The sequence below is a fragment of the Notolabrus celidotus genome, chromosome 15 (assembly GCF_009762535.1).
Source record: "Notolabrus celidotus isolate fNotCel1 chromosome 15, fNotCel1.pri, whole genome shotgun sequence".
NCBI lineage: Eukaryota > Metazoa > Chordata > Actinopteri > Labriformes > Labridae > Notolabrus > Notolabrus celidotus.
The window spans coordinates 5165177-5190486 of NC_048286.1; the positions used below are offsets into that span (position 1 = coordinate 5165177).

A 25310-nucleotide genomic window follows, 5' to 3' on the forward strand; every position below is an offset into this window, starting at 1 on the left:
AAGCATTCCAGAACCCAGCTTTCCAGAACCAAGCATTCCAGAACCAAGCATTCCAGAACCCAGCATTCCAGAACCAAGCATTCCAGAACCAAGCATTCCAGAAACCAGCATTCCAGAACCCAGTATTCCGGAACCAAGCATTCCAGAACCAAGCATTCTGGAACAAAGCATTCCAAAACCTAGTATTCCGGAACCAAGCATTCTGGAAGCCTCCTTCAGTTGTGTTTCATTATTTAAATTGACAAATTTGCCCTTTTAAGGAGATTCACTGACTGGTGATGTCACGATTTAAGCAAATCTTTCATATTGTCCCTCTGACAGCTTCATAGAAGCTTAAATGATTTACAGCTCAAAAACTCTCCACGTATCTCAGGATGGTGACTTTGAAAAAACAAATTTCAGACCCTTTTTGAAATGCTTCATTTCATGTACTGTCTCTTTAAGGACCCTTCCAGCATTCCAGAACCAAGCATTTTGGAAGCCTCCCTCACTGTGTTTCTCTATTCAAAGTGACAAATTTGCCCTTTTCAGGATATTCACCAACTTGTGATGTCACAAATTGCACAAATCCTATGTTGCATCTCTTGGAAATCCTCATGTGACTCTTTGAACAAGCTGTTCAGAGCCGTGTGAACTGTGATGCTGCCAGTTTTCGCCTGGAAACTCTTGAAAAAGAGATTTTGAATCTCAATTAGTTTTTTTTTTTATCCTGGTTAAAGAAATTAAATTAAATGAAGAACATCCGGCGGTCTCATCCACAGATTACTCAGACTTAGTATTTGTATTTGAATATGACAAAATCATAATACCACCTCTTTAACTTTCAAAAAACATAACTATGTAAAAGACCAATTTTTATAGGAATGATCATAAATTAGTTTCGAATGTGGGTCAGGCTCTCCAAAATATTGGATTCTACATTTTCAATTATAAAACCACGTCTGCCTCTTTAATACCGTCTCGTTTTAAACCTCCCAGCTCGTTATCTATATCCTTGATTAAGTATCCTGGGCCAGAGAGGACATGACGCTGCTGTTTTCACTGCCAGAGTAGCACTGGAGACTGAACTTTTGTCATTTTTTGTGCTTTCAGTGTCGTTTTTAAATGTCATGATTGTCTGATACTTTCAGTCAGTAAGAATTATCTTCCCTGCAACATGTATTAGCTTTATGACGACTTAAAGATAATTCAGCTTCATTCTACCTGGTATTCATCCGATCGTGCCGCTCTTTGCGCTCTGCTGTCTGAGGTCATTTTTGTTTAAAAGGTGAGGAAATCCCTGCAGACTCACCTGAGAAGAAAACACCAGTGTGGTTTCGCTGTGGGCTTTTCATGTTCAGTCACAGCTCAGCTGAACACACACCCACTCACCGAGGCAGCTTGTTACACCGACCCTCAGTACCTCTGCTTGTTAGACAGGCCTGCTGCTGTTTGACTGTTTCCAGCTCCAGCTCTGAGAATTTGATAAGAGCTGGCACATTTCAGCGCTCCTCTGGGCTTTCACGGCTCCAAAGACAGTTTGATACGAAGTGAAAAATGACTGCAAGATCAGGATGGAGGAATATGTGGTCTCCAGAAACAACAGATGAATTGGCAACATCCACAGGGATATAACAAAAACTACAACGTCCCCTTAGGTTTCACAAAACACAGCGGAGCAGACAGCACTTGTCAGAAACAGATGCTACAGAAGTCCTGAGAGGCAAGGGAGAAACTCAAATCTGGAGAGCTGTGTGTGATCGAAGTTGGTGTTTCGGTTGTATCCGAGCATAGATGAGCCTTTATTTTCTAGGATGTTACTAAGTTAGTGTGTCACCAGGTGGAATAGAAAGTCAAACATATGTTGTTCACACTTGTTTTCTCAAACCAGTTCCAATTGTATCATCCTGTTTGGGAGCAGTATTTTTCAGTTTTCATTGGATGACTTCTGCCTCCTCTGATCCATAGAAAAGAGTGAAACCACCAGAGCAGATGGCACAGATCAGAGCGTACATTAATTCATAATCACATTCAGCACAAATACCAGACGCCTGACACCAAACTACTTCCTCTGCCCGGATGAAGAGTGTCATGTATTTAACACCGAGCTGTAATATTCTCTCTCTCTCTCACACACACACACACACACACACACACACACACACACACACACACACACACACAGGTATACTCATGGCTAATTGGAGGAAATAAATTCTCGAATGGCTGAAAGAAAACACCTGCAGTCATAATGAGATCTGATCCTTATTCATTTCAGCATCATCTGCTTGTTTATCCCTCTCCCTGCAGTCGGAGTCTGGTGGAGAGTCATTACATTATCCGTGTATTAGATCTGAGCCGGCCTGCTGTTTATAGAAGCTGTTTAACTGAGACTCGGAGTTCAGTAACACTCTCTTGTTTGTTTACCTTCACTGTCCAACATGGTCGGCGTGTTTGTGTGCTCCTGGCAGTCCTCATCCTGTCTGGACGGTTAACTGATTAAATTCCTTGAGTCCCAATGAAACAATAAGAGACATCATTTCTTGGCTTTTTAAACGTTCTAAAACAGTCATTGATTGTAGAATAGAATAGAATAGAATAGAATAGAATAGAATAGAATAGAATGTACTTTATTAATCCCTGAAGGGGGAAATTCAGGTGTCTGGCAGATACAATTTTAAAAATCACATAAAACAAATAATTCAGGTGTCTGTCAGCTCATCTCCCATTGGCTTGAGAGTTATGAAGCCTAATGGCTGCAGGGATGAATAATTTTCTGTATCTCTCAGTCCTGCAGCGCAGAGAGATGAGCCGTCCACTGCTGCTGTTTCTCTGGTCCACAAAGAAGTTGTGAAGTGGATCATCTGTGTAATTTAGAATGACCTCTAGCTTCTTCTGTGTGCATCTCTCCACCACAGCCTCCAGTGAGTCCAACCTGGTTCCAATCACAGTGCCAACTCTTTCTACTAGTTTGTCCAGTCGCCTCGCATCCTTGTGCTTGATACTGCTTCCCCAGCAGACTGCAGCATAGAAGAACACACTGGCCACCACAGACTGATGAAATATCTGCAACATCTTTCTGCAGATGTCTAGGGATCTGAGCCTCCTTAAGAAAAAGAGGCGGCTCCGCCCCTTCCTGTAGAGTGCATCTGTGTTAAGGGACCAGTCCAACTTATTGTCCAGGTGTACACCTAGATATTTGTAGGTTGGCACCACCTCGATGTCCACCCATCGAATGTTAACTAGCTGATGGCAGAGGCTGGATTTTCAGAAATCTACTAACATTTCCTTTGTCTTTGAGGAGTTCAGTAGGAGGCAGTTTTTGTGACTCCAGTCACTGAAGGCTTTTGTCAGATCCCTGTATTCAGATTCCTGTCCATTCCAGATACACGCCACAATAGCAGTATCATCTGAGTAGTTCTGGATGTGGCAGGACTCAGAGTTGTATTTGAAGTCCGCTGTGTACAGTGTGAACAGGAATGGAGCCAGAACAGTCCCTTGTGGAGCCCCCATGCTGCTCATTATTGTCCCAGAGACACAGTTCCCCAACCTGACAAACTGTGGCCTTTCTGTGAGATAATCTGTGATCCAGGAGACAAAGGAGGGGTCCACTCCTATCTCTTTGACCTATATATATTTTTAAGTAGCAGAGGCGACCTAAGGGACATCCTGATAACACAAGTCATTCCGGATCGGTGTCCTGGCCGTTGAGCTCCCTTGTTTCTTTATTATTACTTCTGTGTGAGTGATTTCCTTCATGCCAACAACAACCATCTTAACATAGGACCTCCACCAGATCCATATCCGGCTCCGTTATCAATGGTCTGTCAACACCCACCGGTTGAGTTTTCAGAACGCAGCACTGAGCAGGACTGCCGAACAGCTGGAGTCATGTGACCAAGTTTTTCCTGCTGTAATTAATGAATCAAGGATTCTCCTCCTCCTCTCCTCATCCATGTTGTCTTTCTGGTCCTCTGAAAACCTCTGACCTGTTGACTCCAGGCCTGGCTCCGCTCATCATGACAGTTTGTTGTTGTAGTTAAGTGAAATACAATCTGGTGATAACACAGAGTGTTTTATTCTGAAAATTAACCGGATGTTTTCATTTTGTTTTGGTGCCTGACTTCCTGTCCCGCTCCATCTGCTCTGTTGAGATTGATGGGTCGTGCTCCAGCATCCGGCACAAATAGAAGTCTTGTGTATCTGATCCGGAGGGCTCCGACCTGCCGGATCAGAGGTTCAGCCGGAACGCAACTGAGCGGACCCAGTGGAAGATAACACATTGACTAGAATAGACACCTATTTGATCCAGAGACGGACTGGACACAGATCTGGTGGAATCTGGCCTGGTGGCACAGAGAGAACAATAGGATGCTCAACAAAAGAAGCAGAAAACACTCTTCACTGATTTCAAAATATATCTAGAAAGAAACATAGTTTAATTTAAGCATCTGCTAGAGAAAGAAAGGTTACTTGTGAATTAGTTAAACAGGACGGAATATGCACAGCAGTGAGCACGGCATTGATCGGCATTAAAGTCTCCCACAAATTAATCAGGATGACGTCCCACGAAATGTACACCATACTGAGTTACAGGAAGACTGCATGTATATTTGTTACAACATCACACCGGTATGTGTGATCTGGTTTGTTATTGAGGGTGTGTCTTTCTGCGTGTCCTCCATTGCATCCAGCAAAGTCCACAACGGGCTGTTTTGGTGCAGCCGCTTAGCTCTCTCTAGCACCGTCTGTTTTTGCCATCCTGCTAGCTACTGGTGCGGTCGTCGCTGGAGCGCAGCCTGCAGATGCGTTGATAGCATCTTTTCAATCAGGCCAGCACGACACAAGATTTACCTGCTCAGAAGTATACAGACGTTTTCTTTATATGCAAGACCTTCTGAAGGAGGCAGACCAGTTTATCTGCTTGTTCACTTGCTTCTTGGATGAAAATCTTGACATAATAAACCCCCTCACTACTGGCTGCCCGGGGTTATGGACACAGCTCACTTTTTAGACCCTACAGGTGATAAAAGTGCATCTTATAAACTGGATTTTACGGTTCTTCTTGTGTGCAGCAGGAATAAGCTTTTCAATTGGAAGTACTCAGATCTGTCTCCTTCATGAACTCGGTTATAGTCTTGCACACTGCATTGTTAGACCTTTACAGGCCACTTGAACCCTCTTCAATCGGAGGCCTCCGTGTTTGTCCACACCGTCACTGCCTCATTTTTCCATCTGATCCAGGCGACCGCATGAAATGCAATTACTCCGCGGCCCGCCGGTGTGTTTTCAGGTGAGAAGATTTCATTATGTTGATTTCCCAGGGGCCTCACATCTCTCCAGAACGACCTCCTTTGTTGGGTCATTTCTGTTCAGATTCTCAGCCGTTCCCATTACTCTGCAGCCCAATCTCACAACATACGGATCAACAAATGATTCTGCTGCTCCATTTATTTCTCTCCAACAACACACCCATAATACCTGATATTTTTCTATTCTAATGTAAGCTCCATTTCTTTCTCTCCTATTACATTGTCTACTTTCATTCCCTCATTTCTGTGAAAACCTCCAGCAGCCGTTCATCATCTTAACATTCAGTATCTGTTTCTCATGCTGTCATGTTCCCTCTGCCCGGGCAGCCGCTGGCTCACAGTCTGTTACTGTGTCAACTCGCTGGCCACCCACCATTTTGTCTACATGCCTTGGCCTAGCCCCAGAGTATCTTGGGTAATCTTTCATCCACTGTCTGGGAATAAAAATGAGTCTCTTAATCCATCGTTTGATGTTTCAGTCTCTCTCGCCAAAACCACAAATCCACTCCCACTCGGTCCTCATTGACTGCTCACAATCAAAGGAAACAAATACTATTTAATATTTTATTTGGATATTATTTAAGCCAAGAAAAGAAACAATCATGAGTAAAAGAGATAATCCCGTGCTTAGGCTTTTGGGATTCAAGGCGGAAATAATGTGCTTTGCTGCTAAATACTCCTGTAAGAGATGAAGATCTGTAAATGAACCTCTCAGAGGGATTTTGATCTCACAAACTTCTATAACTTGATCTCATGTTATTGAAACGCCACACGTTTAAAAAGATGACTCTTAAGTCTCGACACCTCCGCAATGTTTGTCTGCTTCGTGTCTTGACTTTTGAAACCCACGTACGATTTCAGTCGAGCGTCTAATCACCGCTTTCAATCTCCTGAAGATTGGGTTTCTGCTGCCTTTAGTGCAAATATGTGTGATCAGCATGAAGTGATCCGAATCAATTCCCATTGTCATCAGTGCAGAAAGCACTGATGAGCATCGACCCAGGAATTTAAAGTCAGGCTTCTGTGATCTCAGTGAAGCACATTTCATGCAAACATAATGAAGAAATGTTGCTGATAGAGTTGTGACATTCACCAACGAACCAAATCATTGACCGGCTCTTTAATACAAATGATTGGAACTTTTTTCGCGGACACAAGCTCCTTCTTTGCTACTCCACTGAGTGAGACAGAGCACAGGCACAGGAGGAGGAGTATGTGGATCCACACCATTACATTCACCGATCCGGCAAGTCAGAGTCCTCCAGATCAGATTCACAAGACTTCTATTTTTCACCAGAACAAAATGAAAACATCCGGTTAATTTTCAGAATAAAACACTCTGTGTTATCACCAGATCATATTTCACTTAATTACAACAACAAACCGTCATGATGAGCGGAGCCAGGCCTGGAGTCAACAGGTCAGAGGTTTCAGAGGACCAGAAGGACAACATGCATGAGGAGAGGAGGAGGAGAATCCTTGATTCATTAATTACAGCAGGAAAACCTTGGTCACATGACTCCAGCTGTCTGGCGCGCCTGCTCCCGGTGGGTGTTAACGGATGAGAGAGCACGGAGCCGGAACACAGCGGAACAGAGACGGACTTGACATGGATCTGGTGGAAGTCCGATGTTAAAGGAACACAGCTACAAGGTCTTGTCCTCAGAATTCTTAGATCTTAATCCAGTCCAGCATCTGTGGGATGTGCTAGACGAAGAAGATAAGATATAAGATAAGATAAAATATTCCTTTATTCGTCCCACAAATTGTTACAGCAGCAAAGTAGACAGTGCAAAACAGTATAAAGTAAACAAGAGCATATAAAATATCAATTATTAAAAATGTATTGTGAATTTAAATTACAGAAAGTAAAATAAGCTTATCTTAAGAAGTATATCCACAACTAAATAAGTACGTTTACATATATTTACAAAACCAGTGATGCAGTTAAAAATGTGCAAGAAGTCCAATCCGTGGAGGCTCCACTTCCATCTTGGTGCCAGATACTGCGGCACATCTTCAGAGGTCTTGAGGAGTCCATGTCTCGACAGGTCAGGTGGTCATAATTCATAAAATAAAATATACTGAAGCTGAATATGAATAATAAACTCCTCTGTCAGCAGACTCAAACACGCAGGGATGTAAAGAACATGATTTTTCATTTGCATGTTTTGTGCTTATAATCACATCTCATGCAGATCTTCTATAAATGGCTTGTGGTGGAGAATAAATTAGAATTATAAATCATCCCTAATGTTTAAAAGACTCAGCTGAATATTTATCACCGTAATTTTTTACTCTTATTGTTACTGTAATTTGATTAATACGTTAAAGATAGTTTCCCAATCTCCGTCTGACCTTTTAACGGTTCACATATTTTCCTTCCCACGCAGAAACATCGACGCTGCTTTTTAATAAGCAGAAGAATGCTTACACAGAAGCTGTAGAAATTAAACACACTATCTTAAGGTTATATTTACATAATACATTATATATTTACCGTGCAGCCCTGCTTTGTTAGCAGATGGTGATTATAATTACGGATTCTGATTCTGGTGCTGGAAAGAAGATAAAGTTCTCAGTTTTTATGTGTGGGAGTGCGTCTGACCTTCAACCTTACACTTTTCATTACAACATATTCACATTTAAAAATACAAAAAGCTGACACAATGTTCTTTCTCTGAGTGAAGATGGCTGGCGAAGTAAAGTGTTGTGCTGCTAGTCGGATCGTTCTGACCCCGCTGCTCTTTGCTAACCTGTAATGGATCGTCTCCTCGCTCGGAGAGGCCATAAAGGAGAAATTGGACTTGCTAAATAGAGTCTTTTTAACCCTGTAATCTACATAATGAACTGTAAGCTGCTGAACCAGGACTCACGCTTTCTCTCTCCTTCACTTTTCTGTCCCTCTCTCCCAAAGCAGGCTGCAGGCGGCTGATAGCATGCTTTCAGTCGCTCTGATGTTTCTATCAGCAGACACACGAATGAATGAGCTTCCAACTGTGTCTCTGAGCCCTCCTCCTCTTCTTCATCACTGCTCTACCATCTCACCGCTCTTCCTCCGTCAGCCCTCATCCTCACCTTGTTTCATCTTGCTCTGCTTCCTGTATGTTTCACTTGTGTAAGCTATTTTGTTATATCTATAGGGCTCTGAAGATTCTAGTTCCCCTGTGAAGCATACAGGGCTTTTATGTTGAAGGTGGATGAACGGTAGCGTTGTTGGGATGATGTGTTGTTGACGGCGATGCGCCTATTAAAGTTGGAACTTCTGGTTCAGACAGAGCTTTGTGTTATTATTTTATTACATTGATGAAGTATGGGCGTCATTGAAAACTCTCAGTTACATTGGTGGCAGCGGTGGGAATTTTTTCAACGTTTACCCATCAAAAGAGAAATGTGTGAGCTTAATGAACCAAAGAATCAGTTTGTTAGCTAGCCCGACGTCCGTGCCATGCCTGTTAACTTCAACTAATCACTATCCAACGTAGTTAGAGGTTAGAGGTCTAACAAAAAGTGAAAATAAAGAAGAAAACAAAATAGCTTACATTTGCTTTACAAAGAATCCAAGTGGCAAACTCAGGTGTTGAAAAATGAAGTGTGAGAAACTGCAGTTCCTTTGGTGTCCACTTGAGGCTGTTTGTCAGGAGGCTTCATGGTTCAGAGGTTGGATATCAAAGCTGGGACTGACCTAAGATCCGACTTGATCGTGGTCCAGTTACGATCTGAAGCAACTCTGAAAACTGTTTCGCCATTAGCTCCTGTTGTTGTTAGCATTGTTCGCCCATTCCAGTTGATGACAACACACGAGAGTTTGTGGGCGAAATAAAAATGACGACATGTCCCCAGATTTATTTGATAACATAGAGCAAAACTAGGTTGCAAATAAACACCACTAAAAGTATGTTTTTTTACTGTTGATGTCGGGAGAAGCCATCTTGGATTTACAGCTCGGGGTTACGAGTACGAATTTTGTCCACAGGGGACGTTTGAGAGACATTTCCAACGGGCATCTTGGAATTTCTGATTTCGCCCTATCTAGTTTGACTGTGAAAGTTAGGTTGAATCAGCATGTCCAGTATGGCGGCCCTAATGTTAGCTTCAGTAACAGATAGGTGACGGCACTGAGACTATGTCCATGTCTCATACAGTCTTTGATTATAAAAGCACACAGAAAGGATGACTCGATGACCTTTGAGTCCTGCTTCTTGCACGGATCAAAGTCCAATTACGTTCGATTCACCCATCCTTACCAAACACTTTCATGGTGAGCAGATTCATTCAAATAACACTCATATTTGATGTTATTACGTTCTTCTAATCCCTGTCAAGGAGTTTAATGTGCAGACCTTGCACTTAAAGCGACATGCTATGGAGCCGATGACTCTTTAAGGGAGTGTTTGATTCTTAAATGTGTCTATCATCTGCATCAAAAGTTGAACTGGCATGTAAATTTAAAGAGTCCAATTCTCTTTTCAGGTGCTTGTCTTCTTTTCATGTAAAGTGTTTGGAGGTTTGGAGTGGTGGTAGTTCTTTCTTTTCTCTGGTCTGCTTCAGTCTGTCTCCTCTGTTGGAGTTGATCCAGAAGCTGCTGCTGAAGCTGAAAACAGGAGAGACACTGCAGAACAGCCTGAAGCTCTTTGTCTGATGGTTAGCTCAACAGCTGTTACTGCCCAGAGAAAGAGTGCAAATCAAACAGTTTTAAAAACGTATTTTTCATGGTCTTGTTGAGTCGAAAAACAAGACTGTAAGTTTGAGGAACAGATATGAAAAGCTGACAAATATTGGTGGCAACTTTTGAGTTTTGAACTTCATTCACTACTAAATATATTTATTACTTCTTTGTGGATGTAAAGTTTTTTATTGCGCTGCACTCTTACGCACTCTGTAAAGAAACATACATATTTTGGCATAAGAGGAAATAGAGAGACAAAGGAAGCTCCACTTAAGTCTGATCTAGTCTGCCAACTCTGTGTCTGTCTTATAAAAAAGGGTTGAGAATTTTAAAAAATCAGGAAAGAGAAAAGATTCCCATTTGTCCACAGGGGGGCGCCAAAATCGATATCAGATCAAATTGAATCACGGACCATTTTTTTATTAATTTTGTATAATTTCACTTTTTATTTATTATTATTATTATCCATCCATCCATCCATTATCTTGACCGCTTATCCTGTTAGGGGTCACGGGGGCTGGAGCTTATCCCAGCTGGCTATGGGCGGAAGGCAGGGTACACCCTGAACAGGTCGCCAACCTATCACAGGGCTAACACAGAGAGACAGACAACCATTCATGCACACACTCACACCTATGGGCAATTTAGAGTGATCAATCAACCTGGTGAGCATGTTTTTGGACTGTGGGAGGAAGCCGGAGTACCCAGAGAGAACCCACGCATGCACGGGGAGAACATGCAAACTCCACACAGAAAGGCACCTGCCCGGCCGGGGATTTGAACCAGGAACCTTCTAGTTGTGAGGCAACAGCGCTTATTATTATTATTATTATTATTATTATTATTATTATTATTATTATTATGTATTAAATTAAGTTTAATTCATTATTTAACTTAGTTGATCTTTTTAACAATTGATTTTTTTATGTCTTTTTTTTTTTTTTCAGAAGATAGACTTTTAGATAGACAGAAGATAAACAAGTTAAACATTAAACAATATGTAATTATAATTATAAAATTATAATTGAAATTAATGCACAATAATTAAATGTTTGATTATACCAAAGGGAAAGCATAGCTAATCTTAAAAAAATATTTTAAGATTAACCACAAAAGCTTTTGATTTAAGTTTTACCCAAGACAAATTACAGACTGCACACAATGTGAAAGATCTATGGTTAGTAACTTTAATGGGATGGGGAGGGTTAAAGTAGAGAGATGGCATCCCAGTGCGTCAGTTGCCCCGGTAGTCTAAGCCTATAGCAGCATAACCAAGAGCTGGTCCAAGCCTGATCCAGCTCTAACTATAAGCTTTATCAAAAAGGAAAGTTTGAAGCCTACTCTTGAAAGTAGAGAGGGTGTCTGCCTCCCGGACCCTGACTGGTAGATGATTCCAAAGGAAAGGGGCCTGATAACTGAAGGTTCTACCTCCCATACTACTTTTAGGTACGACGAGCAGGCCTGCATGCTCGAGGATAGCGTTCTAGAAGGGTAATAACCTATATACTTGTGTAACTCATTTTGTTTCCATGTATTACGTTTTTTGGGTCAAACTCACCCCGTTTATTCTATTAAAAAGAGAGTAAATATCAACATCTGTAGACTTCTATTGAAGTCTGAAATATTATGAAATATTTGTGCATGAGATCTGCCTCTGAGTCTAATGGCTGCAGTCTGATAAAAACAAGTTAAACATTAAACAATATATAATTATAATTATAAAATTATAATTGAAATTAATGCACAATAATTAAATGTTTGATTATACCAAAGGGAAAGCATAGCTAATCTTAAAAAATATTCAGTTGACATACGTTTTTTTAACCACTAAAGCTTTTGATTTTAGTTTTACCCAAGAGAAATTACAGACTGCACACAATGTGAAGTTTTCTTCCTGGAAAGTTTGAATTATAAATTGTAAAACAGACATTGTGCCAACTTGTTGTTGTCTGTTGGAACTGATTAACATAACTTTGAACCAAGGTTTGACCTCGTGACCGTCAAGTTTGTGAGTGTTAAAACACTTGAATGTCGACTGCATTAAAAGCTTCGCAAACAGAGCAACGTGGGAGCTCTACTGGGAGATCAGCCAACCCACAAACCAATTTTAAATGTGCATAAATCTCAAACTTTTATGTGCCGGCTGAATTTGCACATCCACAAACACAATTTGGCACCTAACATGATGTTTTGTGTTGTGAATGTGGTTTTTAAAACAGCAACACCAGCCTCGATTTGAGAAAAACCTGAGGGTACGGGAGGAGAGATGGTAATTAAAAAAAGAGAGAGCAAAGAAAGAGCAAAGACAGAGAGAGTGAAAAGTGGTTGAGAGGAAAAGTTGATGTGAGGAACAAAATGTCAGAGAGGACGAGAGAAAACTGAGGCTGGAGAAAAACTGTGAAGGTGAAGGAAGAGTTTTACTCTCCCCTTCATGTAGCTCCCCAGAGGATCTCCATTTATCTCTCGCTCCTCTTCCTCAGCTTCAAAAAGAGATTCCCTGGTGATGCTCCCACCTCCTGGTTCTTTCTAAGTCATTTGGCATTTATTTAAAGCCGGAAGAGATGTTGGAAAACCTATAGTGTTCCCTTTTACCCCAAGCTGAGTGTGGATGTGGGACCTGTGGAGCCCTCTCCGTTTGTGCTTCCTGTCATTATCTCTTCTCCATCCGTCACTTTCAATCCCCGATGTGCTTTTCTGGCTCTTTCTCTTTCTGACACCTTCTCCTCTCCAATTACGGAGACCAATCTACAAACTTCTGCAGCATTGCGGCCACAGCCAGCTGCACACATCTCTCTGTGTTTCTCTTTCTCTTGAGGAGAGAAAGAAACAGATTGTCCTCCCTGAATAAACTTCCTCCAGCATTTGGCTTCACCTGTCCATCACAACATGCAAAAAAACCCCTTCCAACTTGAGAAACATTTCCTTATTTTGTGCCTTTCACTACTTGATAGAAAAATAAATCCTGTTTCTACCTGCTTGTTTAAAAAATGCCAGCAATACAAATCATGGAATAGCCGGTCTGGTCCAATCAACCTCGAATGTCTCTTTAACTATTGTTTGGACTCCCAAGTACTTTTGTACCAAAATTTGTGATCCCAAGAGGATGAATCCACTGTGGGTCTACACATTTTTCATTCTAACATTTTAGGGCTGTGATGAAGATCCAGTGAGTTTCTCTTAAAAGCAACAAACTGGAAGAGGGGCAGAGGATGGCCTTAAAATATGAGACTGGGAAAAACGAGAGTGTTGGAAGATATGATATACATCCTTTTGGAGCCTCCCCCAAGTGGAGACTTGATGAACTGCAGTTTCTCTTAATTTTCCAACTTGATGCTTGATAATGAGTCAGACTAGGATCCTGAGATCTTTCCTTTACTCCCACTTTATCCAGTATTTTAGTTTGTGACATAATGTTCTCATCATCCTCTGTGTTACTGTACTACAAAGACCCAAAATCAAGACAGGATAAGATCCAGTCCCATCTTACAGACAGGACTCAGTCTGATCTCATCTTAATCCACCATGAGCAGAGCACTTTGCAGCATTTAGCAAGTTACAGTGGCAAGGACAAACTTCCTTTAACAGGCAGAAACCTCCAGCAGGACCAGACTCATGTTAGAAACACATCTGCTGAGGCTGTGTTGGAGAGAGGGATAGAGGGAGATGAAGAGAGAGGGAGATGATAGTGGAGAGATGTACAGTAGTAGTTGTTGCAGGTGGCCATCTACGACAGAGATCCAGAGGAGCCTACGGAACAAGGGAGCTCAGGGAGTCTAGAAAGATCTATGGTTAGTAACTTTAATGGGATGGGGAGGGTTAAAGTAGAGAGATGGCAGCCCAGTGCGTCAGTTGCCCGGTAGTATAAGCCTATAGCAGCATAACCAAGAGCTGGTCCAAGCCTGATCCAGCTCTAACTATAAGCTTTATCAAAAAGGAAAGTTTGAAGCCTACTCTTGAAAGTAGAGAGGGTGTCTGCCTCCCGGACCCTGACTGGTAGATGATTCCAAAGGAAAGGGGCCTGATAACTGAGGGCTCTACCTCCCATACTACTTTTAGGTACGACGAGCAGGCCTGCATGCTCGAGAGTAGCGTTCTAGAAGGGTAATAACCTATATACTTGTGTAACTCATTTTGTTTCCATGTGTTACGTTTTTTGGGTCAATCTCACGCCGTTTATTCTATTAAAAAGAGAGTAAATATCAACATCTGTAGACTTCTATTGAAGTAGCAAATATCTGATAAACATGCCAACTCTCTGGCGAGGACAGTGGAGCAGACAGATTCAGCAGAGACTGAAACACAGCTGCATTTGCAAGGTTAATACAAACAAAAATAATGCTAACTTCATGCTTAAATAGCTGATACCATCTAAACTCAATCATTTGCTTTCTTAACAGTACAGTCTATTTCATATCTACTGATGAGACAGTTCAAAGAAAACACAGTGAAGACAGCGATCTTTTAGCGCTGCTCCCCACATCGCCTCTGTTAAACTGAGACAAACATTTAGTCACACTGCTTTCTCACGAATACTCCTGTTGTTTTTGCCAAATGGAATCAAAAGTGGAAACGTGTGTTTTCCAAATGCTGCACAGCTGAATGTGCCATCAAAGAACAATCAAACAGATTTCATACGCATATAAACCCGACACATGCTGCTAAGGAAAATTAACAGTTTCACACAAGGGTCATCTCAATTTAGGAAGCTCACACGAACTCTGCGGGGGGATTTCCATGATTGTGCTATCATCTCCTGAATATGTGCTGTTTTAAAACGAACTCATTTAACACCAGAAACACTTTCTGATTGGAGATAAGGCTCATCAGAGACGAAAACAACAACAGGAAGAGCTAAAAAGAAAAACAGGATGTGATTTGGACAGTCAAGGGATAATAGAATCACAACCACACTGAGGTAGCCTGCAGCATTTTCTCACCGTCTGACCTGCGCCGACACGGGTCAATGAGCGAGATTGTTCTGTGGTCACAGGGAGAGGAGAAGAAACACAGAGTTGTGAAACTTGAGTTGAGGCTCTGCAGCCAACCTGTCAGAGACGCTAATTGGTTTTTCTGCCTGAGGTGGAAAACAGAGCGGAGCGGCAGGTGATTGACAGGTGAAAGGTAAAAGACAGAGCTCAGGCTGAGGCAGGAGGCTGGCAGAGGTTCTGAACAGTTGGAGGAGAGGTTTGTCTGCTGGTCAGGGCGGTGCAGGAGTCGGAGGCTGGAGGGTGCAGGTTGTGGCCAGGGTTGTGATCTGGACCAGATGTGAGCTAAAGAGCCGATCCAGAGCCTGGAGAGCTTCAATGTGAGGAAATGTGTCTGTCAGCAGGATATATAATGGATATTTGTGTAGTGGGTTGTTCTTCATTGATCAGTGATTAAATGATCTGTGACTGCAGAATCTATATAAAGGCATGGTGATCCTTTACAGTCCTTTGGCTTATATTTGTCACGTCATAATCTATCAATCTCAATCAATCAATCTTAATTTATATAGCGGCAAATCACAACAAAGACAGGATAAGATCCAGTCCCGTCTTACAGGCAGGACTCAGCCTGATCTCATCTTAATCCACCATGAGCAGAGCACTTTGCAGCATTTAGCAAGTTACAGTGGCAAGGACAAACTTCCTTTAACAGGCAGAAACCTCCAGCAGGACCAGACTCATGTTAGACACACATCTGCTGAGACCCATAGTCCCTCTAAAGCATTGAATCCTCAGTGTGTGAGCACATGATGGGGTGAGATGGTATAAAAGTGAGGACACACTTTCATGACAGCACACTTTGCCTGGAAACAAGATGTGTTGTTAAATAATTTGGAAAAATACTTAATGTACACCGTTTATATATTTAAGCAAACTAACAGAAGTCAGACGGACATTAATGTTACTCATTTGACAACATTTCACCAAAAAACCCCCACAAATATCAAAAAGAATTTGGCGTTACAAAGCCTTCATCAGAAGATTGCAGAAGTGCAATTTCAGACATGCATAGTGGAACTTTTGTCTCCCCCTTCTGGCAGCAAGAGCAACTACTACTAATCCGCTGGAGTGCTTTCTAAACCTTTCCCCTGAAAATAAACCGTTTGTTGCTATCCAGCTAAAATGTTTGTAATGTAACAGACATTGATGTGTTTATGAAAGTTGTTTCAAAGCATTATCCTGAAGAAGGACATAATTTTGAATCCAGACATGCAGATAGATATCAAGAAACTTAGATTTGTTGAAATTAAAAGCATAATGCTTTGTTAAAACTGGACTACATTTCCCAATATTCTCTCAGTCAGCCAATCATTAACTGACCCGTATGATGAGCTTTACCTTTCTACACAAAAAAGCTGCACATGCTTTAGATTTGATTCAAGATTTATTTAAAGAACAAGTATTATTTATCTATTTATTATTATTATACTAATTTCCCCTGTGTTATATTCTTTTATTAAGAATTATATTGATTGTCATTTCGGGTAAAACTCTAATCTTTATTTCATTTTCTTGAAATGCACTTTTTTATGTATTATACATGTATGCAATGATTCCCATGGTATTGCTTTCTAACCCCTTCAGATACAATTTTCTTCAAGAGAAAAATAAAAAGCTTTACCTTTCTGCTCACTGCCAGCACATGAAAAAGCTTCAGAAATAACTGGGAAATAAACATACGAAGATTGAGCATGATAAAAAGTCAAAGCATCACTCCGGTACAGCAGGGGGCAATGTTGAGCTTTCTTTGTTTTGTGGTCTTGAATAAAGACCAAGAAAAGAAGAAGAGGAAGAAGCACACCTGCCTCATAGCTCTTCCACTCAGGTACAGATTTTCTTTGCTTTACACGTAATATACTTGATTTTATACTAAAGGTGTTGAATGTTTTGCATTTGTAGATTTGCTAAAATGTTTGTCAGGTCCTTCCTTTGTTTTAAACTGTTCATTCACTTCAGTGTAGAGGTCAGAAAATCCCACAGCCTCTCCATCTGTTGAGCACTCATTCTTCTGGCTTTTGTAAGACATGCCTGTTTGTTTAGAAACTTGTGAGTTGTTCTGTTGGATAGCAGGAAGTACTCATGCTGCTTGGTACTAAACATCACTGTCTCTCTGGGCTGTGTTGTAATATTTAGCTCACTGTTAAATCCAAACTTCGATATCGTTGTGATTGCCTCAATAATTTAACGCTTTGTAGTTCACTCTGAGTTGAAACAGAGGATGCCTTAATGTCAGATGCAGAAGCAACAGACCTGAAGAACTTCTCTCGAGTCAGATGACTAACTGAGACAGCAGGCATTTGAATGTTTGAATGTTTGATTCACTTTACTCATTCAATTTTACTGATTTAACTAAACAAGACTCCAGCTGCATGGATAAAACAAACAAACAAGTTACACAACATGCAGACCACATATGTGCCCAAACATGGAGACACGTACACTAAAAAGTTACCCATACACTGATAAAAAATCTCTTAGTGTCCAGCATCAGGGCCTCTCCAGGGCCGTGTCCAGAGGGGCCAGAGATCACATGGCCCCTCTAGCTGCTACTCTTAAATCCTAAACTGTAATCAACTAATTTCTTTGTCAGACGTGAAACTTGTGTTACAATGTACTATACGGACCGTGTTCAATCAATCACACTTTATTTGTAAAGCGCTTTTCATATACACAAAGTGCTGTACATAAAATGATAAAAGTAGAATAAATTAAAAATACTAAAAAGTAAGAAGATCCCTCAATCACAACCCCATAAACCCCATCTACCAGTCAGGGTCCGGGAGGCAGACACCCTCTCCACTTTTAAGAGTAGACTTAAAACTTTCCTTTTTGATAAAGCTTATAGTTAGAGCTGGATCAGGCTTGGACCAGCTTTTGTCATGCTGCTATAGGCCTAGACTGCCGGGGGAACTGGCACACTGACACACTGGGATCCTAGCTCACCTGTCCCATTAAAGTTACTAACCATAGACCTTTCTGGAGTCCCTGAGCTCCATTGTCTCGTAGATTCCTCTGAGCTGCCGTAGACGTCCTCCTGCTGTGGACGATCTGGACTCCAGCTGATACGGACGTGCTGGACTCCAGCGGCAACAGCTTCTACGACTCGTCTCCTCACTATCACCTCTCTCTCTTACTCCCCTCTATCTGTCTTTCCAGACCCAACTCAGTCGAGGCATGATGGCTGTCTAGCATGAGTCTGGTTCTGCCTGAGGTTTCTGCCTGTTAAAAGGAAGTTTTTCCTCACCACTGTAACTAGCTAAATACTGCGATGTGCAATGCTCATGATGGATTTAGGTTGGGTCAGACTGAGTCTTACCCTGTCTTGGTGTTGGGTCTCTGTTCATAATTTGACATAGAGTGGTCTAGACCTCCTATGTTTGTAAAAGCGTCTTGAGATAACGTTTGTTGTGATTTGGCGCTATACAAATAAAGATTGATTGATTGATTGATTGAAAACCAACCCCACAATCCATATGAGGTTGGGAACATGATATATGCAGCAATAATAATAATAATAATAATAATAATAATAATAATAATAATAATAATAATAATAATAATAATAAATGAAAAATAAAAAAGAAGTTGCTGAACAAACTGAGAAAACGCTGTCATGATATCTTAATGAAACACTGGAGGTAAAATAAAGTGTTAAAATTCATCAAAATAAAATAAATTAGTAAGATAATAAAACACTAAAAGACTAAACCAGTAAAAGAAACTAAGATGTTACACTAAAAGTAAATACAGCAAAATAAAACAGAATAAATAATAAAATGCTGAGGTAATCTGAAAAATCAGAACATAAGATCAAATAATACCTAAATAAATAATGAAATAATCCACAATAATTAAAAATAAGTTAATTAATGAATTAAAAATAAAAATGAACTAAACAAATAATATATGTGTCTAGAATAATTTGAAATAAGTCAGCGTATACTTAAAAAGTGTCAAAAATTTGAACCAGATAATAAATGAAGTAAGATGGAATAAGACTATTGCCAGAGTAAGACTCAGTTAAAATCAAGAATAAAAAGATAGGTTTTGAGTTTGCTTTTAAAAATGTTTAAGCAGGTTGCAGCATGCTTCTTATCGCCCCCTTTGTGTTAAATTGTAGCTCATATTCTTTTTTTGGTACCTGTATAATTTGTCAGGAAAAAAAACTTCACAACACCAAAGAGTATAAGGACCAGGGATAACAAAAAAATGATAAGAAGAGGGAGATTTTTATTAATTTAGAGTCAAAATGTCAAGGATAAAGTTTAATTACAATTTTGTGAATAAAGTTAATATATTGGGGAAAAAAGTGAAAATTTAATTTCAAGAATAAAGCCAACAGGGTCAATGTCGCACTTCTGCTTAAAACAGTTTGGGGGTCATAGCGCTCCTTCACTCGCTAGTGAACACTATCTCTCTCCTGCACTTTGTATGTGATTTAATATTTTTGTCTTTTTCTCTCAACATTGAATTTCGTCTTTTTCCTAAAAGTGCATGATGGAAAAAATAATCTTCCTCCACTCGAATTTTTATCTTCTTGTCCCTGAATTTCTGCTGTGTGCACAGAACAATACCTTACATATCTATTTCAAAAGACAGTTGTCAAGTAGAGGGATCAGTCTTTCCAAAAATTGCAAACTCCTGCACACTGCCTAACTGTACATTTATTAAGAACATTAAGGTATCAGTATGTTAATTACCATTGAAAGACAGTTTTCAGGAGTTTCTTTTAAAATGTTAAAGGTGACATATCACGCTTTTGTCATCAATATATATTGGTCTAAGAGGTCCCCAAAACATGTCTTTAAAGTTTATGCTCAAAAAAACACTTTGAAATCAGATTTTGGCATGCCTGAAAAACCCTCTTCTTCAGTCCTCCTCAGAACACTCTGTTTTCTCTCTGACCACGCCCCCTCAGGGAGTGGAAGTGCCTCGGCTCTCCAGCACGTTGATCTAATGTTTACATGTTGGCTGAATATACACGGCTGCTCAGAGATCACGTTACTTCAACCCTCTGAATCTGATCCAGAATCTGATCCTGACGGAGAGGCGCCTGTAGCAGGACCTTTCTGAAGGATTGGTCACAGATTTAGTGTTTCTTGTTGTTTTATTTGTCAGTATGTCGACGTGTATCTTGGTACACAGCTACGAACATGTAGCTATGTGGCTATGCTAACTAGTGCTAGCACTTATCCATGATAAATAAAAATCATCCACTAGATCTTCAAATCTGCAGACGTGGGGAGTAAAACCGACCTCTGTGTTTATTAAGACAGCCTACAACTAGCATGCCTCCCTCCTAAGCTCCTTGTTAGCACACATGTGTGCAGGTAATGAAAAACGGAGGGGGGATTCAGTATTATTTTATACAGTCTATGGGCTGAACAAGCTCTGAGCTCTGACTCCGTGACAGACCGGATATTGTTGTGACGTAACAAAAACACGGAAGTCTGAAACGGCTCGTTTATCACACATTTACAGAAAGGTGTAGAAATCAAAACAGGGGCAGAATGGATTTTTTTCATTCTCGGGGGGTTTGTAGACATGCCAGGGACACATATTTCAGGTAGAGAACCATTAAAAAGTCAATTTTGCATGATATGTCACCTTTAAATACTATTAATTGTGACTTTAGACAAACAACTTTTGGAGTTTTTTTTTTTTGCTTGTTTTTTGTTTGCTTACTTGAGAATGAAAACTAGAAGATGTACTTGTTGCAGCAAGTCGAGAAATTCTAGGCAGGAATATAGCTTCTGTATCAAACTTTAATGTCAGTAGTCGAGTAGACGATCAGTGGAGACAGGAAGGGTAATTAATTAAATTAAGTTGTATCCCACTATCTGCCTCGGGGCACATATTTGTTCTGGTAATGCATGAAAACTGTAAAAAAAAAACAACAACTTTATAAATTAAACATATGATGAGTTCACTGCCTCTGTGTGGTCTAACTAAAGTCAGAAGAAAACCAGCTTCTAAACATCCAAAGGACTCATGCTCCTGTTGTTGTTATTATGCAGCTCACACAGTCAGGTTACCATCACCTTTCCTCTCAGGTGAAAATAATGATGGTGATTCAAATGCTCCCTGCGGAGGCGGGATGACTCACCTGAGATATTAAAGTACTCCTTTAGTCACTGGACCTCGGGACCAAAGCTCCATCTGCAGAAATAACCTCTCTTTTAATGAGCGTGTTCTGATTTACCTAGCGCCTTGTGGGCGGTCTGATGCTGCAGAGTGAGACAACCCACTGGTCCCAAAACTATAATTACAATTGACTGTAAATTCATGTACAAGATGTCTTTGTTATGATACCAAGAGTGTTCCTAAAGATATGAACACAAATGTTTGTGTTGTGTCATCATTGTTTCTATTTTCTGCTGTTTTTTGAAGGACCCTTCACGATGAAAGTCAAGTTTCACCTTGTTGAGATGACCATGGGGTAAGTAACAAGACTCACTGGGAGCAAAGAATAAAAACAGTCAGTATTTATGGTTGAAGATTTTTCCTTTGAAACAGTAAGAATGACAGATACCAGACACCATACCATACGACACCATAGCATACGACACCATACCATACGACACCATACCATACGACACCATACCATACTACACCATACCATACTACACCATACCATACGACACCATACCATACTACACCATACCATACTACACCATACCATACGACACCATACCATACTACACCATACCATACGACACCATACCATACTACACCATACCATACTACACCATACCATACTACACCATACCATACTAGACCATACCATACGACACCATACCATACTACACCATACCATACTACACCATACCATACTACACCATACCCTACGACACCATACCATACGACACCATACCCTACGACACCATACCATACGACACCATACCATACGACACCATAGCATATGACACCATACCATACGACACCATACCATATGACACCATAGCATATGACACCATACCATACTACACCATACCATACGACACCATACCATACGACACCATACCCTACGACACCATACCATACGACACCATACCATACGACACCATACCATACGACACCATACCCTACGACACCATACCATACGACACCATACCCTACGACACCATACCCTACGACACCATACCATACGACACCATACCCTACGACACCATACCATACGACACCATAGCATATGACACCATACCATACTACACCATACCATACGACACCATACCATACGACACCATACCCTACGACACCATACCCTACGACACCATACCATACGACACCATACCATACGACACCATACCATACGACACCATACCATACGACACCATACCATACGACACCATACCCTACGACACCATACCATACGACACCATACCATACGACACCATACCATACGACACCATACCATACGGCACCATACCATACGACACCATACCCTACGACACCATACCCTACGACACCATACCATACGACACCATACCATACTACACCATACCATACGACACCATACCATACGACACCATACCCTACGACACCATACCATACGACACCATACCATACGACACCATACCATACGACACCATACCCTACGACACCATACCATACGACACCATACCATACGACACCATAGCATATGACACCATACCATACGACACCATACCATACGACACCATACCATACTACACCATACCATACTACACCATACCATACGACACCATACCATACGACACCATACCATACGACACCATACCATACTACACCATACCATACGACACCATACCACACCATACCATACTACACCATACCATACGACACCATACCCTACGACACCATACCATACGACACCATACCATACGACACCATACCATACGACACCATACCCTACGACACCATACCATACGACACCATACCATACGACACCATACCATACGACACCATACCATACGACACCATACCATATGACACCATAGCATATGACACCATACCATACTACACCATACCATACGACAACATACCATACTACACCATACCATACGACACCATACCATATGACACCATACCATACTACACCATACCATATGACACCATAGTATATGACACCATACCATACTACACCATACCATACGACACATTCCATTCCAATATGCTGTTAGCATACAAAACGATACATTACAATGGCCACGGTTACATGAAGTTTTTTATTTCAGAATTAATTATTCAGAATTAAATAATTTGGAATTAAAGTATTCTCCTTCGTGTTTACATGGAAATAGTAATTCTGAATTGAGGTTTACATGGAACACACGTTTAATCGTCTTTATTTAATTCCGCTGGGGGTTAGGAAGGGTTCTGATTGGACAGGGGTGGGCGTGACGTATTTACGTTTACCGGAAGAAAACAGACTCCAGTTCCTGCTTCTTTCATTTTCGGTTACAACATGGAAGACCACACAATACGTTCAATTTTCGCTTTGATTTTCTTTATAGTTTTGAATGAGCAGCTCGACACAAACATACTCCTTCACTTTTGTCAGCTGAGGAGGAGAAGAGAGATATAGGACTGGAGAAGGGAGGCGGAAGACCGTACTTTGGAGAATCAAAGCCGGTTAGTGCAACGGCTGCTCTACCTCAGCCTGAAATATATGAGCCCGCCAGCGCGGAATATGTTCGTCATCGCGACAGGACAAGGGAACGAGCATGCGCAGAACGACCGGAATTAATTTAAAGCGGAATGAACCTATACATGATAGAGGAATTATTCAATTTGGATTTAAAATCAGAATAAACCAGACACTTACTTCGGATTTAAGTTTAATTCGGAATGGTCATTTTCATTCTGAATTAGGTGTTTACAAGGTCATTTTTAATCTTTTTAAAGAGGATTTAATTTCAATTCTGAATTAAAAAGGAATTAAAAGTCTCATGTAAACGTAGCCAATATTATATGAAATGATATACAACTTTATGATACAATACAAAACAATATGTTACAATGTGATCTACTTTCTTGAGATACGATACAGTAATATGAGACACATTATGTTACGTTATGTAAGGCTTTGAAACAATTCAGTAAAATACAGTATTATATGATGGGATATATTTCATTACTATACTAAACGACACTACAATATGATTTGTACTATACAATATGATACGTTACATTATGTTATGTTTTGTTACATTTCGTTACGCTTTGTTATGTTAGGTTACATTAAGAAATGACACATTAAAATTCAATACAGTACTATATGATAAGATAAATTATTTTACAATATGTTACAATAATATACGATACCATACAACACATTACGGTACAATACAATATGATACGATGAAATATGATATGATGCGTTACGTTATGTTACATAACATTACATAACATTACATAACGCTACGTTACGTTGCATTACTTTAGGGAAAAAAAGTGTATTACACTAATGTGACATACAACAAGGTAATCCCCTTGTCCACAACAGTTATGGAGTAGACCACCTAAACAAAACTACTTACTACTTACACATAAAATTCAATACAGTACTATGATACAATGTATGACGATACAGTACTTTTGTATTGCCAGAGATACAATATGTTATGTTACATTACATTATGCTACTTTATGTCACGTTACGTTGCATTACGTTTGCAAATCATGCATTACAATTCAATACAGTACTATATGACACGATATATTATGTTACAATACGGTACTGTACTACACGTTGCAATATTATACATGACTACACTAGCATACAATACTATAGGATACTTAACAATATGTTACAATACTATACAACACGATAAGATACAATAATTAAGATACTATACAGTATGATACGATTCGATACTATACTTTACTATACAATATGATATTCTACATCATGTGATACATTACTTTGTTATGTAACGCTCTGTTATGTTTTGTTATGATACGATCAATGTGATACAAAACAATGTGCTATGTTCCATTATAATTAGACACAATTTGGTACAATATGGTCCTTTAAAATATGATGTGAAAGGATACAATACAGCACAACAGGGTACAATAGAAAACTGTTCACATGATATAGTAAATAACAGAGTCACACAAAAGGCTAACAATCTCTATTACTACTATTCAAGATCAGACGAGGGGCACAGATTCAGAGCAAGGGTTGCACCTTTACAGAAGATATTTATGAGCCTCGTATCATTTTGCTGTGGGGAAGAAACAAGTCGTCTTCATCAATACGGCAGAAAAAAAAAAACGGTTAAATGGAAAGTGTATTTAAAAAGGCTCCAGAGATAAACAGATTTAAACCACTCAATGTTTTTACAAAGTGAAATCTGTACTCTCTTAAAGCCAGGT

The 25310-nt window shown here is 40.2% G+C and overlaps 1 long non-coding RNA gene across 2 annotated transcripts in view; it reads left to right on the top strand.

Annotated features, from left to right (window-relative positions):
* Positions 1 to 16691: 16691 nt before the first annotated feature.
* The window catches only part of LOC117826388, a 31237-nt gene continuing 22618 nt past the window's right edge, over positions 16692 to 25310 (top strand). For both annotated transcript variants that reach the window (XR_004634030.1, XR_004634029.1), the window contains exons 1-2: positions 16692 to 16773; positions 21339 to 21387. This is a non-coding gene — a long non-coding RNA (uncharacterized LOC117826388). The remainder of the gene's footprint in view (positions 16774 to 21338; positions 21388 to 25310) is intronic.